Source organism: Pinus tabuliformis, chromosome 3_2 (assembly GCF_031772625.1).
Source record: "Pinus tabuliformis cultivar Carrire ecotype Pingquan chromosome 3_2, CPIR1, whole genome shotgun sequence".
NCBI classification, from domain to species: domain Eukaryota; kingdom Viridiplantae; phylum Streptophyta; class Pinopsida; order Pinales; family Pinaceae; genus Pinus; species Pinus tabuliformis.
In genome coordinates this window covers 196585459-196605676 of record NC_142302.1, presented here as the reverse complement: position 1 = coordinate 196605676, position 20218 = coordinate 196585459, and the positions used below count along the sequence as shown (strand labels likewise).

Here is a 20218-nt window from a genome sequence, read left to right as displayed (position 1 = left end):
CAACCTTCTTTCTTCACTCAATGTCCCAAAGAAATAAAATGTAAAGACGATATTTTATCCACTCCCAGGTCAAGAGGCTTCAACCAATATGTCAATTCAATCTCAGCAAAATCATTGGAAGCAATCTTCACTTCTACACAACCCCTCTGATTTCAGGAATGAGGTGCACTAAGAAAACTTGTACTATTTCAGTTGAACTTGAAGAATTACATTTAATCAATAACAATACCCCGTTGCTTTGCAGCTTCCACAACTCCTCCTCAATTGTCAGTATACTGACGGAAGTTGAAGAATGAATGCCACAAAGTAATAGAGAAAGGATGGACAGAAAAAGCTTTTTGGTAAAACTCTTCAAGGATAATGTAAATATCTAGAAGCTCTAGAAAATTTCCTACTTCTATCCAGGTGTCTTCAGGGGCTATAAGAAAGGACTGAAATATACAGTTGATCAAAAGTGAACTTGCCCAAGGAAAAGCAGCCATGGAAGACATGCTCTGGGAATTGTACCTTTGACCTATCAACCAAGTCTCTATAACTGAGTTCAACAGTGAAGAATCTAGAGGAATAGGACCTAAGAGATTGTCAATAAAAAGTCGAATTTTTGGCTTCTTTATCTTATCAGAGAAAGCTCGTGATAATGGCTTAGCAACGGGAAATAATTGAGATTCTTGGAAGCACTTATCAAGTACTTGCAGCATCCTAGTAGCAAAACCATTCTTTATTGTTTCAAGACCTTCAGGAAAACCCAAGACAGCTAGTGCTGCATATTCTCTAATGCAATGCTTGACATCTCTGTCATCTGAAGATACCTTTAGTGCTTGGTCTGCAAAAGTCTGAGCTTCTTTTGCATCATTATTCAGCAATCTATGCCATGCAAGATTTAATAGGCCAAATATCAATTCCTTAGACCAACATTTCTGATCCATGTCTGTTCTTGCCAAAAAATGATGAGCCCCTTTCCTCCTGTCCTTGGATTCATCCACTCCTTGCTTATCCTCTGCATGCTCTGAAGGATAGAACATATGATAACCTGCGCCCTTTAAGGAAATAATGTTGTCTAGCATTTTTTTTTCTTTTTTTTTTTGGTCCATATAAAAAAACCATTGGTTACTTAAATCCTTTGCAAAATCAACACCTTTTGAATCTAAAGCATAATGGACAAACAGATTCCAAAGTCACTGGATACCAGGTTTTTTGTCTGGCCAGTTAAATAATGATTCTTGAAATACAATGATGCTTGTTGTGTCACCTCCACAGTGTGATTCAATGCAAGAATAGACATGAACAAGTTCAACACAGGTAGGGTAGAGCTTCCTATAATGGCAACAGAGGTCGCGTGCACTGGTCAATCCTTCAAATGCTGACACAAATTTAACATGGTTAACAACCAATGCATACACTGATAAAAGAGCATCCTTATCATTCTTCCACAACTCGAGAGAATCAACAAAACAACATTCACTGAGACTAGAAACTGCAAAGTCCATCAATTTCATGGAACTATCTCTAGATGCTTCTGAAGGTTGACAATCCTGCCAGTCAACATCAAGAGGTAATTCCTGTTCAAATTCAAGCCACTCCAAAATAGCTTTAGGAAGCTTTCCATCTGTGTCTCGATAGACATATCATTTAATGATATCAATTGCTTCTTTTGAGACGAGACAGATTATGATAAACCAGACCGTATAACTCTGAATTGTCGAGAACAGGGGCTGCATTTTCGATTTCATATTTCACTGAGAGCAGCTGCTACTCGATTGTTATTACCCATTATTCCATTTTCAGAGTACTTGGTTTAGCTCCCGCTCGTCATGTTGCGTGAAAGAATCATATGTGCCCAATCCGCATGATTTGGTCAAGTCTTTTGTTGAAACGCTGGTGTCACTGTGCTGGATTTTATAAAACAAGTTCCGTGGAGCCGACGAAATACTTTTTGAGGGTATATCATCCTCAGTTGTGGGCATATTATAGACAACATTTCTGAAGTGAGGAATATGATACGACGTCTGAAGTAAAGATTTTGTGTAGTGTGTTGCCCCTTGATTTTTCAGCACAACAAAATCTGTTTTCCTTTATGAATCATATGCCCAATAATCAGGTACCCTTCGTGCACTGGCTCCTGCTTCCGCAATCCAAGTGTCGTCTGTCAACTATCAGGTAAAGGCATGAATGACGGGTATCCCCACTCGCTCTCTCGGGCATTGAACGGGTGTTGTGTTTCTTTCTAGGTGATGAAATTGTGATAAATCTGATTTAAAAATAGCCAGACTGAAAAAGGCATCTCTGCTCCAACCATAGTTTGCTTGTCACGAGGAGTTGAATCTTCACAGCTGGGATTAGAAACAGTTCCAGTATTCACATCTCCATTCCATCCGTCGGTACTCAATTTTACTGGAGCCTTCTTTCGTTTAGTCGTCTCTCCACCACCATTAGTAATCTTATTCAATTTCTTTTTTCACTCCTTTGCTCTATAGACTGCATGTTTTATGCCATTGTTGTCCATCCAACCTTCTGGCCAAAGTTCAGCAAGCTCTATGTATAGTTTCTTTATTTGTGGGCCTTTGTGTTCATCCATTCCCTCAACATACTGATCATAGAGATCACAAAGTCGGTCTTCGGTTGCATAATCCCACTTGTAGCATCCATTCAATTTTCCTTTTTCTACAGAGGTTGACACTGCTTGTAAATCATCCAATGAACCTTCTTGCCTGCTTTCCTGAGCTTGCAAAGAAGATACTTGCATTTGGACCCTTTCAGTCACCTCCTTTTTTATGTGTTCAAGCCTACCTTCTTTTTCCTGCTTGGCCGAGATTCCTGATGCAATCATTTCCTTCAAGTTTCTCTTCAATGTTTTAAGCCGCATTACATGGCCTAAAATGCCCATAAGACGATTAATTACATCATTCGAGATTTTTCCTTGTTTTGCCGCCAACCTAGCTACTTTGCCAAGCTTTTGCTTGACATCACGAGGTATACGCTTTTTCACCACTTGGCATGACTGATCTGATTCTCGAATGTCAGTAGAAGGTGGACACAATTCAGCAATTCCCTTTTCCAAATCTTGGAAGGCTTCGTCCAGAATAGTGCATTGAGGCCTTGCAGGACTAGCTTCCTTATGAAGCGGTAGTGAAGGTTTGATTTTGGAGGTCGATATCTGGTATACAACAGGATTCACATCCACTGAATCGTCACCTTCTTCAACTTTCTCAAAGGCTCTACTTTTATTGGAGGTCGACATATCATTTGCGCACTTCATCAATTGTCTTGTATGGCATTCAGTTCCAAGAGTTGCATGTTTATCTGAGTGATATTGCATATCACCATCTGAAGGTTCAGCCATGATTGCCTTCTTGACAGTGGTTTCTTTAGAGCCTGCAATCGAAATATTTGGAATTGCCCCATCCTTATTAAACACCTCAATGCCTACGACAGTTGGCTCTGTTTTACAATGAACTTCTTTGCATCTCTCAGCTTTTAATGAACTGGGCCCAACGTGAACATTTCCTGGTTTTGATTCTTGCTTTTTCAATGGTTTTTCATCTGAATATTCACCAACAGAAAGACAAGTGATATCCTGACCAGAGCTTGTGGCATTCATACCCACCAAAGGTCCACTTCTTGCAGCTGCCTTTATTCGAAGAGCACCCGTCTTTGACAAATTTTCTTGGAATCTCTTCATCATTTGGCATCTTCTTGGTATCTTTCCTTCTCCTTTTCTTTGGAGCAAGCACGGGAGAGGCAGCAGGCTCATTCGAGTGTTCTAATTTCCCTCTGTTGATGAAAAAATCCTGTGTGCTTTGTCTTTCCCCCATCGACTGAGAAGTACTCATCCAATTCTGTATCATCTATAAATGAGTCTTCAGTATCATACTGGTCGTCGTCTGGAATTTTGTCTAGCTCTTCTTCATCACTACTTCCAGTTCCCTTGTACAAACGTTCGATCCTCTCAATAACTGCACTAAATCGATGTGAAGGAGCTGAAACCGGATCCGTCTGCTGGAGGTGATAAACAAATGTGCCACTGACTATAAGGTGGACAAGAGATGATTTACAGCCTTACAAATTCATTTGGAGCAAAGAATTTGAGTTTTTAATAGAGCAGAGGCGAAAATTTTTGTTCCAGCTCTGTGCACCATGTACTCTGCCCAGTGCGCCGTGCGGGCTCTGTGCACCGTGCCCACGCAACTTTGCAATGCGGAAATGGTCCCTATGTGCCGTGCGCGCCCAGTGCGTCGCACCACTTAGCCTATGCGCCGCGCTGCTTACAAACACCCAGTCTACCCCTTTTAAAACGTGTTTCCATCCCTCCAACTTCAACGCGACTCCTCCTTTGGATTTTTTTCTTTTTATATATCCTTTGATGCAAATCGACTAATAACTTATATAGACATGGAGAAATATCATATATAGACATAGATTCAACTTTTGTTTCTCACTTTGTAATGTTTTTTGGCTTTGGCACTTTTATATTTAATACAACTCTGACATTTGTTTCTTCACTGATCTTCTGAGCTTGAATGATGAAATTATTCTTGTTCTTTGCAGGGCTAACTGATGTTGAATTCAGCAAAGGATCATGGCGAGGCTGCATGTGAACATCTTCAATTGAAAAAACTTTGAATAATTTCATATTTGAAATCAAATTTAATGATTTCTTCTTCAAAACAGAGTTTTGAAGAAGAATCTCTCTTGAGCATTATTTGATATATTAATATGAGATTTATTGACTCTTTAACTAACTATAACTGTCACTTGACCCTATTACATAAATAAAGGGGTTAGGTTTGGACCCTAAAAACACACCACCTCAACCCAAAACCACAATGATTTCACCTAACCAGCCCAGAAATCACTAATACCAAACCAGATTGGCCTCTATCCAAGCTGTCCAGGGCTCTAGGAACTAGTAACTCAACTCACAAACTACAGGGAACCCAATTTTTTTTAGGGCTCTAGAGAATTTGTCCCAATGTATAGGCTCCAGGGACTAGTAACTCGACCCAAAACATCTAGGGAACCCCAACCGTTTTAGGGCTCCAAATAATTTTTTCCAACCCACAACCATAGGAAACCTGAGAACTATCTAGAAAAAAAATGGGGACACCGTTACACCATGGATATCTAGGAAATGGTAAGTAAAAGTTGAAACCATTGTCAATCCAGAAAAATATCTATGCCAATGGAAACACATAACCAAGAAATCACATGCATATGCCATGCATCCAAAAACCAACAAGGAGATCGCACATGAAATCTATTACTTGGAAAGTAAGCCTGTTGTAGCTACTGATGCAACTATCTCCTTGTGCTTCCTTTTTTTCCTTTACTTTCTTTCTCCAATCCAAGTGAATGCTAGAATGCTCCAAGAATGATCTAAGTGTGTAAGAGTATGAGATAATGAAAGTGTGAAAGGAGAGAACCAAAACTAAACTGATAAAAGGTGTGAATTGTTTCTGTGATGCCTTATTATTATTGTTGTCTCCTTTTTCTTCATTTTTTCCTCTAACTTCCATTGTATGCAAATTTGTGTCTCTTCACTTCCCTTGTCTCCTATTTTCATTTATTTTTGTAATTAAATGCCATTTTTTTCCTCTTTGCCTTTGTCAATGCATTTTCTAATTTCCATAGCCATTATTAATCCATGAGTGATGCCCACTATAATGTTTTCCCACCATTCATCTTGGAATACATGTCCCATGACCTTGGTATTATTTTATTTACATGGAAAATCAACAAGGGGTTGTTACGCAGAAGTCAATAATATAAGTGTTGGTTGAACTGGAAAGCTTCAAGTCATGACAAAGTGTTAAATATACACCACTAAAGTTGAATATTTCTAGTTCCCATTAGTTCAATTGTTCTCTAAAACATATCTACACGTTTTGTACCATTGTAATCCTTTCTTCTAAAAAGATTTCAGCTATATGTATGCTATTTTTTTTCATGGTCCATCTTTTGTAAAATTCCAAACTAAAGGAAATCAAAAGGAATACACCTACTAGGTTCATCAAACTTATTTAGAAAGAATAGGATTGTATAAATCAAAATGTTATTCTATCTTCCAACATCTCTACTGAGATATTTCTGAAGGAACAAAAAATTATATCATCCCTTCATAGTCATGCCCATATATCCTCATCCCCAAAGAGAGAAGGAAAATAAATATTAGCAGTAAATATCGCCATAGGAAACCCACATTTACTCACTTCATGCCTACAACATAATATTCTGAGTTGTAACATACAAATATGTAGCAAAGCCAATTTTTATAAGTTGCATCTCAATGGCTTTTCTTATTGATGATTGAATTAATATCACCACACATTATCAATTGATATGAGCATGTTGGGGCATAGATGCATGCATTGAAGCTTCACTCATTTGTTTTGTATGAACTAAATCATAGATTCATATATTTATAAATTAATCACTATATTTTTATATTATCCAAAATAATGTAATTATTCCTCTGTGAAACTAATTAGAATAAAAGTTAAAACATGTTTGTAGTTAAAAGATAAAATAGAATTGTGTTCCTAGAAGCTTTAAACATTCAATTCAACATTCAATTCATCTTCTAGACAAATTTTAGAATTTTTAATACTTTTTATTGTCACTAGAGAATGAAGTAATGGGAAGAAAAAGTGTATGATGTAGAAGGTTCAAGGAACTACAATGAGTTTCCATCACACTTCATAAATATTTTGAGTTATATTAATTAGTGGCAAACAATTGTCAATTTCCTAGAATCAAAATCGTACAACCCAATATGGGATTTCCATTTCTTGATAACATTTATATAGTGCTTCACTAATCAATTATGGAGCCTATTATGTTGGCAAAGGAGCACCAAAGGTTCCATATCAATGTTTGGTATCAATGGAATTAGTTGGGATCTCCATATTCCACCAACATGTTGTATGAATACCTATTAGTTGCATATACATTTGTAAAGGTGGATACCTTGTATATTGGTGAAAAGCGTTGCCTCATTAATCAATGTTAGGGCATGCTATCGTGGTGAAGAAGAGCCACATGTTTAATATAAACTGATGGTACCAAATTCTTATGGTATTACCTGCCTTCTCTAGAGTTTAGGATGTTATATAAATATTTCTTAGTTTTTTACATTTGTAAATGTCTATTGTTGGAAATTAAAAATGTTCTGTCGCCAACACTATTCCACTTGTTAAGGTTTACCCCAAGATTAACCTCCATGTACATATAGGTAATGTTGTTTTACGTTTTGTTGTTATGATCCTTGTCTTTCCTTTACATTTCATATTAGGGGACCTCACATGCCCCCCCTTGTTTTTATATGGGTTTCTCACTACTAAATTTCACCTAGTTTAATATGTTGCTTTGAATAGAAGTAGACATGTATTAATGTCTTAATCAAAGAAATGTGATAGTCCAGTTTACTAGATTTTGAAGTTGAGACTCTTTTCACATGTTTCAATTTTATGAAAAAAAATTGGATAATCCTACACATGATGTTTGCATCACATGGTATGACACCCTAATTAGCTCATATATCCTTTGGATTTAAATATGTTAATTTAATTTAATACTACAAACATAAATAATGTATGAAATTGAATACCAAAACAAAAACTAAAACTAGATTAGGGATTGATCTTCCTAAGTCAAAAATTTGATGCATTTGATGCTTGTAACTCTCAAAACTTCAATGCTTTCAAGACCCAAAGTGGTAAAATAATTATTTCACTTTATCCTACAACTTAGAACTTTTAAATTGAATTCAAATTAAAAAAATCATAAGTCTAGACAAAGGTCCATATCAATTGCAAAGCAGAAGTAAACATCTCCAAAATAGATACTACTGTGGGAATTTGCAAGAAAAAATGTTCCATTTAACAATTTTTGACAATGATGGAACCTAGGGAGGAGAAGTTTGATTTTGGGGATGAATATTTTGGAGTTGAGCATAACAATATTTTCCAGACAGGCTAAAAGACCCAAAAAATGCATATAACCAATGAATTCTGCTAGATTGTTTGGGTCCTTTGGGCACCTACAAATACTAATTTTTGATATTTTCCCATGATAAAAAACACCATTATGGATCTATCAACATTGTGGGTGAGATTTTCTTCCTTGTTCAAGCAATTTTTTCCAATGTATTTGGTTTTGAATACCAACTACATTAGAATAAGAACATCATTAGAGAGACATATATTCCTATAAGAGTTCTCTCTTACCAATGATGTTTTGATAGATTTCAAAGGATATTGATGTTGCTCATAATCTCATGCGCCATTAATAATATGCACAATAGTGACTACATCCTAAGAAATCACATGGTTTTTTCACCTTAGATTTTATCAAAAGGTGAAAGAAAAGAATATATTTTTCAAAGAGGTATAAATTTAGATATATAATTGTCCTATGGAAATCAACATTAAAAGGAATCACATTTACCAACAAAAAAAAGACATGCCTTTAACTGCTAGGATAAGGATATTGAATAATAGAAATTATTGGATATAGCATTATCCAAAAGTTTTGGAACATTATGATGTGTATATCTGCACATAGTTTGGCCCTTTCTATCATAGTCATTGTGTATTTCATATAAAAAATATATTGAGGTTACTAGAGGAATATTACATTAGTTGGCAGAACCACCAAAATTAGGGATTTAAACATTATATTATAGATCCACTTGTGATTTCATTTCCAAATATGTTATGTAACCACATCAAAAAAATAGAAGAAAAGATAGATCAATGACTTGAAAATAAGCCTCTTCAAAAGGGAAACATCCTCCTACATCAAATAAATAAACAATCCTTGGATGATTCAAATGGCAAGACCTCCTTAGTATATATAGGAGTCTAAAGGGTCAAAATATAATTAGGTCCAAAATAACACTAATAATGTAAAGGCTCAACAATAACAATAGTGGGTTTATAAGCGCACACCAATAACAATATGGGGTCTACACCAATATTATAGGGACCGAACATGCCCCTCTCCTTCAAAAACGTGTTTTCTTTAACACTTGAGTAGTTATGGATGCTTCTATATGAAATACTCATCCTCCCATGTGGAATCTTCAGCATGTAAGTTCTTCCAATTGATGAGATACTCTGAAATTAATCGATTCCATAACTATTGGATTCTTATTTTATGATTTCTTTAGGTTACAATATGTTTTTTCCTTCCTCGTCAAGTTCTGGAAATATAGTTTGAATTGTGACCTTGTCACCTATAACCCCTTTTAAGCATGGAACATGGAAAATTGGATGTGCTCATGAGGATGCAGGTGACTCCAATTTGTATGCCATAGTACCAAGCCTTTGTAATACCTTGTAATGGTCATATTACTTGGGTGATAATTTATTATCCTTCTTGGCTTTCTTGAGGGAGATTTGTTTGTATGCTTGTAGTCGGAAAAATACCCAATCGCCCACATTGAAACTTCCTTCACTGTGATGCTGATATTCCCATTGTTTCATTCAATTTTGTGCCATATTCATATTATCATTTAAGAGTTGGAGAACTTGTTGTTGATGCTTAATACGATCTTCAACTACTTCAACCTTATAATTTTCTCTTAAAGACGATGTGGTGGATGGTGGATGATATCCATAAAACACCATAAATGGGGCCATTTTTTTTTGGTATGTAAGGAAGCGTTATACCACCATTTTTCCAAATGTAGCTACTTGACCTATTGTGTTTGTTTATCATATACAAAGAAACAAAGATATCCTTCCAACCATTTGTTCACTATCTCAATTTTCCCGTCAAATTGAGTATGATAAGATGAGTTATGAGCTAATTGAGCACCAAGATAAGAAAATAATTTTGTCCAAAAAATTCTAGTGAAAATAGGATATCTATCACTTAAAATGATCTTTAGGTTTTCATGTAGCTTTTGAACTATTTCCACAAATACAGTAGAAAATGTATTGGCTTTCAAAGGATGAGATAATGCATAAAAGTATGCATACTTGGTAACTCTATCAACTACCACCATGATGCCACTCTTTCATTTGGACTTGGGTAAACCTACGATAAAATCCATTGATATTTCCTCCCAATATTGACATGGAATGGCTAATGGTTGTAAACGACTTGTGCTATTAATTGTCTCAACATTATTTTGTTGGAAAACAAAACATTCTCACACAAAATTTTGAATATCAGATTTAAGGCCATCCAAAAAAAATTCCTTCTTGACCCAATGGTAATTTTTAAAAATCCTAAGTTCCCTCCTATAGGAGAGTTGTGCGATTCCAAAAGAACATTTTGTTTGAGTTTTGATTTCTTACATAGATATAAGAAATTTGTGTACCATACTGAATCATTTTTACATATAAATGTATTAGATGCACTAAGATCTTGCTACAAATTTTGAATGAGTGTACATACCTCTTCATCATTCTTCCATTCATCCCTTGCTTCAGTTATCCAATCAGGTTGGATAATAGAAATGGAATAGAGAAATGATTCCATATCCTCATCCCATCTTGAGGGTGCATCTGCAACAACGTTTTTCTTCCCTTTTCTGTAGATGATTTTAAAGTCATAACCTAACGTATTTGTGACCGATTTTTTTCTGCTATTATGAAGATAACCTTTGTTCCAAGAAGTATTTAATACTATCATGATCCATTTTTACCATGAATTTTCTTTCCATTAGGTAAGATCACCATTTCATTAGAGCATGTAGTATTGAAAAAATTTCCTCCTCATAAATAGGTTTGTGTAAATACTTTCTTTTGATCAAATGACTTTCAAAATCAATGGGTCTTCCTTCTTGCGTTAAAAAAACACAATGCCATTTTCTGAGGCATCACATTCCACAATAAATGTTTTTTTGAAGCATGATGTAGGTAAGACCAAAGCTCAACAAATTGCCTCTTTAAGATATTCAAAGGCCATAGTTTCTTCCAAAGTCCAAAAAATGCATCTTTCTTCAGTAATGTTGTTAGTGGTGCTCTTATTTGTTATGGCCCAAAAAATGATCACCTGTCCATTTCTTATTAGGTGGATCAAAATACATCATGTAGGATTAATTTTACCATGGTAAAACCACTTTCACCATGGGAAATAATTTAGTAAACCATTTTTCCTAGATTGTTTCTCACTAAAATTAAAAAACCCCATTAGAATATTTGAATAAATCATTATTTATTTAATTTTCTCTAGAAATAATTATTAAATAATTATTTCTTAATTAATCTTGACTTAATAACCTTGGAATATTTAAATAAATCACTATTTATTTATTATTCCACATTTTCCTTATAAGATAATTATTAAACCACTATTTAATATTTATTTGTTTCTTAATTCTCACAAAGTAATTAATAAATCATTTTTATTTGTTAATTACTTCAACCACTTTCTAAGTAAAGATATTTGACCATTTTTAATATCTTTTCCCTCACCAAGAAGCTAAAGACTCGACCACCCCCATGGGACGAAGGTAACTGTAGAGTCCAATCTTAGGAAAACACCCTATAAGACTCGTTGTGGGAAAGCAGTTGGTCCTCTACCCCACCTTTCTCCAGACAACTCTTTTTGTGGGGATCATTTTCCATCAAGTGAGAAGTATTTTAGAAGGCCATCTAAAATAGTAGGTCTAGGACTCGCTTGAGGATTTAGATCACCTTTAGGCTAGAGGTAAATTTTTCTTTGATAGTGTCTGCTTGAATTAGAGTAGCATATCATTATAGTTAGTTTGCACTTGTACCACTACACTAATGTTTTCTTTATTTTTGTTACTCTTTTATCATATCATTACCCTTTAGTCTATTGATTCATCTTTTTCTTGACACCATTGAGCCTCCTAGGCACTTGTCATGGAGACTTCGCGGCCTTCGCCTTGAGTTTCCTTTAGGACATCTTACTCCTCCCCTTTGAGTTAGAGTTCATCCTCCAAGTCCTCCATTGAGTTCCCATACTAACACTGATACTTCTGATTCATCCAGTTCTTCCTCTGATTATGCATCTTCCCATCCCCTCACCATCACCATGTCAGGAACTAATGTGGGTGGTGGAAACCAATGTCCTAAACAAGGTAACCCCATATGCGGAACCTCTACTAATGTGGTCACTAATCATACCTTGCTTCCTTATATGGCTAGTTTGAGCCTCCCTAATTTCAACTAACTCATCAACGATCCTCTTCTCCATAACCCTAATTGGCCTCCTATTCCTATGAAGCTTCCTTCCGAAATTCCCAAGTTCAAAGGTAATCCTAGAGAAGACTCCACAAATCATGTTCTCTCTTTTCATATGTGGTGTTCATCAAATTCCATTACCTAAGACTCCATTTGTCTTCATCTTTTCCAACGCACCCTAACTGGAGTTGTTGCCAAATGGTATATGGACCAACTACATGCCTGCCATCCCACTTTTTCAACTCTCGCCAAAGATTTTCCTTCCTATTTCTAGCTACCTCTCTAATACGACATAGGTACCAAACTTTTGACCTATTTTTGTCAAACTTCTACCACCCACCTTTTTGACCATGTTCAAGAATGACGCAGAAGGAGGAGCATGTGCAAAGCCCATTTGAAGGCCGTGTATATATGGGTTGGTTTCTAGGAATGATTTTCTCCCCCATAGGTAAATATGTTGCCTTTCACTTCCCTCATATTGAGGAAGACGTTCTCCATATAGCCTTAAAATGTGATCTGTTATATGCCTAGTTAGGTTATGTTTATATTGTTCTCCCTGATCTGCATCACCCTAGTGCTGCTAATGCATTGGGAGCATCTCATTCCACTGATGGTATCATTGGATCTCTTTCCCACCCTCACCCATCACCATATCCTCAACCTTATATGAGTTATGGTCAACTCGAGTGGGGGACCATTTACACTTACATCTATCACCCTCCCAATACTTCACATGTCAACACTTACCAAGGTATAAGCCCATCATATGCATATCCCCATATGTAGCAGTCGATACCAAGGCCAAATTTTTCTCAAAACAGTTATCAAAATATTGTCATGAATCCTTACTATCCTTATGCACAGCCTAACGCTCCAACCCCACCTACACTAGTGCCTCAACCTCCCATGGTTCTCCCTCCTCTATCCCAACAACAACCACTTCCATAGAACTTAATGTATGCTCAGCAGAGTAGTACCAATCCCCTTAACCCTAAGAGAAGGAACAAGTGGAAAGGTAACCATAATAAACAACCTCAAGTTAATTAGAGAAACCAAGGTCGACAACCTAATTCCCCTAAGGGTGACTATTCTAATCCCTCAACCCAGCACTAGGGTGGACAACCCAAGCAAAAAAAATATCTTATAACCAATAATCCTTGTTCATGTTACGAAGTTTTTGGCCATTATACTAATGAGTGTATCCTTTTACCTCAAATGTTCCAGGCATGGGATGCTCAAGAAACTACTTTTAGAGGGTCTCAGCCCATGGCTCCACCTCCTCCCTCTTGCTTCCTCCCAATTGACTATGCTTACAAATCCTTTTCCTCAATAAGGATATGTAGCTGCCAAACCCACACATAGTAATGTAACCCTCCAACCTTCACAATCCTGCAAAAGCAAATACCAAATCCTCATAATGAATTCTGAAGAGGTCAACACAAAATGTGTCAACCTCTATACTTGGTCGCGCCAATATGACAAGCCTCCTGCAAAGTCAATGATTGATTCCTAACCCAAAGTTTTAATTGAGCCTTTGTCATCACCAAATCACACCTTACGTATCCCTATACCTAAATTCAACATTCCCCCAAAGATCCAAAAAGGTCCATTACGTTGAAACGTTGCTTCATCAAAAGTCACCCATACGTATAGTATAGTAGATGACTTGGCGCAGTCTCTTGTTTCCATGTCAATGCTGGAAGTCCTCCAAACATGCCCATCCTAATGGAAATATCTACTATGAGCTTTAGGCACAGTGGATGCCTCTGAGGATCGTATGATTGTCTTTGATGTTGATAAAGATGAATATCCCCCCCTTCATTCATATGTTGCCTTTCGAATACTAGTCTTCATAAAAAATGCAATTGTCTAGTGATGTATAATAGACGAAGATGCCTCCACTTTTTTGATGGCCAATAGTGTTTGGAAGAAACTGGGTTCCCTTGATCTGTCCCCATCCACTATCACTCTTCGCTCTTGGGATGGTCGCCCCTCACAACCCCTTGATTTATATCGTAACAGCCGCATCACTGTTGTTGGCTAGCAAATCGTGACTGATATTGAAGTCATTGATGCCCCATTATATTATAACATCTTGTTGGGTCATAGTTACACCTATGCCATGTTTGCTGTCGCATCTGATTTCCTTCACAATATGTCTTTTCCTCTGAATGGAAAGATCATCACTATGGATCAGTTGACTTACTATGACCCTCAGTCTCAGACCTCTCCTCAGACCACTATCTCATCAATGATTGGCAATAATATTATCCCTTCATTAATCAATGTTTCTCTTAGAGTATACAAATATTCCACATTGCTTGGGACTTATTATGGCCCACTTCCTACTCCTTCTGAACCTAGCTATTTAAGTGTTTGCATGCTCCAAGTGTCACGTGCTGCCAACAAGTGGTTTGGTATGCCTTAATAGTAGCCAGCACCTTCATAACCTCCTACTCCCAACTCAACTTAGCATTCAGGTAAAATTATTCTCAGCCAATTTCCTTCCACTAGTAAAAAATGGCTAATTAGTTACTAAAAAAATGGCCAAAATTTGCATATAAATGACCATTTTGCAGTCGGTGACCAGTGGTAGCTAATTTACAGTATCTTATAACACGACCAAATTTTAGTCATTTTTAGCTTAGTTATTAATTGGTTGTCTCAATTTCATCATCTAGTAGTATATTTAGTCATAAATTTTGTCATTAATTTAGTTATTTATTTAGTCATTAATTGCCACAATTAATGACCAAATATACAACAAAATATACTACTATACAGTTACTCCAAAAAACCAATTAATGACTAAAGAAATATGACCAAAATGTTGGATGTGTCATAAGATACTGTAAATTAGCTACTAATAGTCATATATATGAAAAATTTAGTCGTCATTTGTAATCACAAATTTATAATTTGCAATAGTCATTTATCCTTTCTTGGTAGTTTCATATTCATTATATAAACGATTAATTTAGTACTTTATATTCATTTCATTTACTTTGATTAATAATCATTATAAACAAATAATTTAGTCGTATATTCATTTTATTTGTGCTCATTATTAATCAACATAAATTAATTAGTATGATTTTGCGACTAAATTAAAAAAAAAAAAAAAAAAAAAAAAATAAATAAAAAAAAAATAAAAATAAAAAAATAAAAAATATCAAGTGCAACTATAAATAATTTCAACCACATAAATTATATTATATAAAATTTCAAATATTACAATATGAGTTTCCAATTTAATATTCGTTGGACTACAATTGCCACATGGAATGTTGTTTCATCACAGTTTCAAAACATTATCATTGTGTTGCCAAAGCATTATAGGTGAATTCACCAACTCTAAAGACTTGACCATCATTCTTTATGTGTGTGCCTTTTGCAGGATATACATTGGCTCTAAGGGTATCACTAGATCGGTTTTCTTCTCAATCTCTTTTTGCATTTGTCGCTCCACTGTTATATATATTGTTTTCCTTTTTCATCAATTATTGCTTCTTACCACCAATATTGAGTTCTGAGTTCCTTTTCTGAAAACAAAAGGAGATACAGTGCAGAGTGTAAGACATGAAAGACGATGAACACTAGAATATAAACTAAAATATACTATAAAAGATTTATACAACATATACCTCAACATTAGTAATGTCAAAGCCATTTTTCCCCTTAAAAGAAAGAAACTCAAACAAGTTTTCTTCAATTGGGCGATAATGGCCATTATGTGGCTAGATGACTTGTACAAACAAAGAAAACAAAAAATCACCATAGAAAATAACACCTGAGTAACTTAGTACATCAAAAATACAAGAGGAAATGGATATACAAAGCTAACAAAAATAACCCAAACCATTAATTTGTGATTAAATCACATTGGTCTTTTAACAAAATTGCTTCCAACTGTTACAAAATATAATTCTTGTTAAAGAATCACATAACTGCCACCATAGAAACATAAATGAAAATACCAAAAAACAAAAATTATGGATGATTTTGAAAGCTAAATAGACTTGGTACAACATGTAGCAAGTTTTCATGGTTCTAGAGGAAATAAGATAACCTATTATACAATCGTAGACTATTTGTTAGAAATTTTGGAGGTTTTTTTGAGGCCTATTTTCTGATCTCATTTGCCCAAAATATAAGAAGGATTTGTTGGAATCGGTTGGCTTGTTGGGGTCTGACCCAGGTTCAGAGTTAATTAGCCAAAAAAATCCTTGTACTACTATCCCTTTCGTCATAGTCCACGGAGCGTGGACTGAGGTCTCACCCGAAGTAGTATGAACTAGGTTTCCGCACCCTTGAGATGTCTGAGGGGTTGATTCGGTTCAACTGTTAGTCCCTTCGCATAGGTTACCTCTCGCACTTCCTTGGCCTTCGTGCCATGATATATTCACCTTTACGCAGCCCTAACTAGGGGTTGTGGGGCTTTCGTAGCACTCTGCACTATTCCCCTAAGTCACACCAGAGATCTTACTTATCTTCTTACACTAGTTAGTTATCTTCACGTAAATGTATGCCTTATGTTATATTTATTTATACCACACATTCATATGAGTTCACGCAACAAATAAACGATAAACTTGCAATTCATACTCAAAAATACATAAAATAGGAAAAGATACCCAGAAATATGATAAAACTTCTCTTTATTAATGCTTCCAATAGTTACAGACTTGACTTGACTTGTGCACTCAGCTGCAGGGGTCCGCGCATTCAGCTGCAGACTACTAGGCCTCTATGCACTCAGCTGTAGAGCCTCCTCCTACTCTACGACCCAAAGACAACTTACACTTTGACTCAATCAATTCCTTAGACTCATCTTGCTTCGCTTCGATCTCTTTTTACACTTAGAGCCTCACTCTCTTTATATAATCCCATGGTCCACAGACCATGGTTAGATCTTTCAAGCTGACACTTCATTATGAAAACAAGGGTGGACAACCCTGTGACTCTATTATGACTTCACGCTCCACGCCCACAAATTGCAGAGTATTTACAATGGACTTAGTCAAAACTTGGGCTTTAATCCCCAAAACATGCCTTGGGGGGGATTCCACACCCAACAAGTCCCCAACACAAACATCGTGACTCGCCTCGAGTCACTCTGTTGGTGCGGAGATCTTTGCGTAGAGTCCTTCCAACTTTACTCGAATAACTGGAAGGTCGGCAACGCACTGAGCAGCTGCCTGGTGTATATCTTGTACACATTGTTCCGAGACCACGGTGTTGGAATTGCTTCCCTGGATCTATTCTTGCATCCCCTACATTTACGCGAGCTTGCTTTCAATTGTTGTTGTAATGATGAAGGCCTCATCGATCCAAGGCTAAATGCGCGCCTTCAAGACTGCTTCTCTGTGTCATGCTACGTCCACTTGCTCTTTCAGTGCTTTGGCCTATTGCATGTATGCGAGCCTCTGAGTGAAGGCCAGCGTCTGTGCAGTCCCTTTGACACTGTCATATTACTTTTGGAGCTCACGTGCCTCTGTCTCTAAGAATTGGATGTTAGGGTCCTCTTGTAGATTAGTGAGGACCTCGAATGACTCCTCCAACATTCTGGTGTAGTCCCTTACTACACTGCTGATCTCTTCCATCCCCGATATAATAGCACTGGCACGGTGTTCTTTGACTTCTGGAGGAGTGGATGGTTGTGCCTTCAAACATAGCTCTGCTATTTGAAGGTTTAGTTCCAGTTGAACCTTGGTCATTTCTTTTTGTACCTCGCACACCCATGCTACTAATCTGTAGATGCGTGCCTTTGCTAGTGCATCTGCTGGGATGGCCAGCTCAGGGACCATCTAGCAGGCTTCTTCCTGTACTTGTACCATCTTCCTATTCTATGACACAACCTCATCTCACTGCAAGCTCAACTACTCCATGTTGATCTTTTGCTCACTCAGCACTTGCAATGCGCGCCTCTCCCTAGTCCGTAGTTCTGCAGTAATCCCATCCTGCAAAACATAGAGTGTCTCCCACGGGATAGTAAGCATGTTGATCCCTATCCATTTTAGTGCACTAACTGTAGGCCTGTCGGCCTCATTTGTTGTAACCAGTGCCCCCTCTGGTAGCACTATGGTGTTGGTTGTCCGAGCATGTAACATTTGCTCGGCTGCAGCTATCCCTACTACGAGGTTGGTCGAAAGGGTACCAACCTTAGGAGTGCACACCTACAACTCCTAAATATGCACTCTGAGGGCCACCAACACAATCTTATTCTCCTCCACGAAGTTCTAGAGGGCCTCTGTGGTGACGTCGCACATTGTTTCGCCTATTTCGTGCAGATCACCCTCAGTAAGGGTGATTGGGTTGATCGATAGCTTCAATGCTTTCACCTTCTTGCGCAACCCCATCCACTCGCTTGGGCATTGACGCTTCAATAGTAATGATGTTGTTTTTGGGTCTCCGCTGCCCTCGTCTTCGTCTATTTCCATTTCTTTCTACTACCCATGCAAAGGTGACTTCTGGCCCTCACGTGCCTTCTTGCCTGCCTCCTGTGTTGTGGTTGTTGTGGCCTTTTTCTGTTCTACTACTATTTGTGCAGCATCCCATGCCTCTTGTGATTTTGTTGTCGCTACTTCTTCCCTTCTCTTCTCTGCCAACTCTACCATACCCAGCTTGGCCTCCTCTTTCTTCTTTTGCGTGGTAGACTTCTCCACTACAGTGATGTGTGGGGTGCGCCACTTTGGCGACCATGTCTCCAGGACATCGAAAATTACATCATATGTGGCTATGAAGGGTAGCTCATTCCATTTCTTGGCCAGGTGCTTGCGCGCACTGATATATATGTTGTGGAAGTTAACTTTAAATTCTGCAAAACTTTGTAGGTTGTTGTAGACAGTGGGTGATAACTGCAGCTTGCAGTTAATCCCCGTTCTGATGTTCATCTCCATGGACACCCAAAATATCTTTCTGTCACAGATTTGGTTCGTGTCTTTCATGGCCCACAATGAAGCATACTTCGCAGCCTTCGGCAGTTCCCTGTTAATTGTGGGGAACAAGTTGTCCTTCGGAAATTCCCCTGCCACTAGAACTATGGACAACAGAAGCGTGGAACATTTTTCCTTGTTCCTAGGCCTCGTGACAATTTTCCAAGAGCTCTTTGCATAAGAACTTGGACCAGTTAAACTTGACCCCGTCTGTGCACTGCTTAGCAAGGGCAACCACTAGTGTGGGCACCTCATTTGCATGACACTTTCACATGAGCTTGCTTGCCAGTATCTGGGTCACCACTTTAACTGCTTTGTTGTTGATGTTGGATATGGCGTAGCCCCTTTTCTTCTTCTCAAAATTATATTTCTTCTTCATGGCCTCTGCGATGGCCAAATCGCTGCTCTTCCACTATGAGATGCCTGTTGGGTTCTCCCCTTTGCATGGGAGCCGGGTAATACAATGGATTAAGTGGTCCATGATGGGGATGGGCTCCTCTAGTCATAAACACCCACCATGCACTAGGTAGAGCAACTTCCTGATGACGAATATCATTACTAGGGCACAGTGGAAATGCGGCACCCGGAGCAGGTTTAATAACCTTGCCTTTTCCACTCTTCGTAACCACTTTCGCGGCTCCAATTCGATAACCCCTACCGTCGTGTTCTTCTTGGGATTCATGAGCTGCAAGGTCTCAAGATGAGGGAACTTCTTGTGGTCAACAAGATCCCAATCTTCAAATTTCAAGATCGGCACCCGTCTCAGGTGCGTGCCCTCAAATATGATGTCATCTAGGAGGAGTGGAGTCGGGAGAGAGCTCTTGCTCTCGTCGAGGTCTTTGGGAACTTTTTCCTTCCATTTCCATGGAGGGATATATGTGGGTAGCTTAGTTGTAGGGTGCACAGCCTCGGTTTCTACTTCCATGCCCTCATCCTCATCTTCTACAATTATGAGGTTTTCCAAGTCTTCCTCCTCCTCATTGGTTTCCAAGTTAACTTCTTTCCCTTTCTCCTCCATCATTAATCTAGTGCACAACAGGTTTCATGAGGACACACACACCAAAATATTTGGTTGTTTATCCTTCTTCGGTCTTGGTGTGCGTGGTGATTTAGGGATTTCTGCAA

The 20218-nt window shown here is 37.6% G+C and overlaps 1 pseudogene; it reads right to left on the bottom strand.

Moving 5' to 3' along the window:
* Window positions 1-2323: 2323 nt before the first annotated feature.
* LOC149180434 (ubinuclein-1-like) overlaps window positions 2324-20218 on the bottom strand; it is a 54370-nt pseudogene continuing 36475 nt past the window's right edge.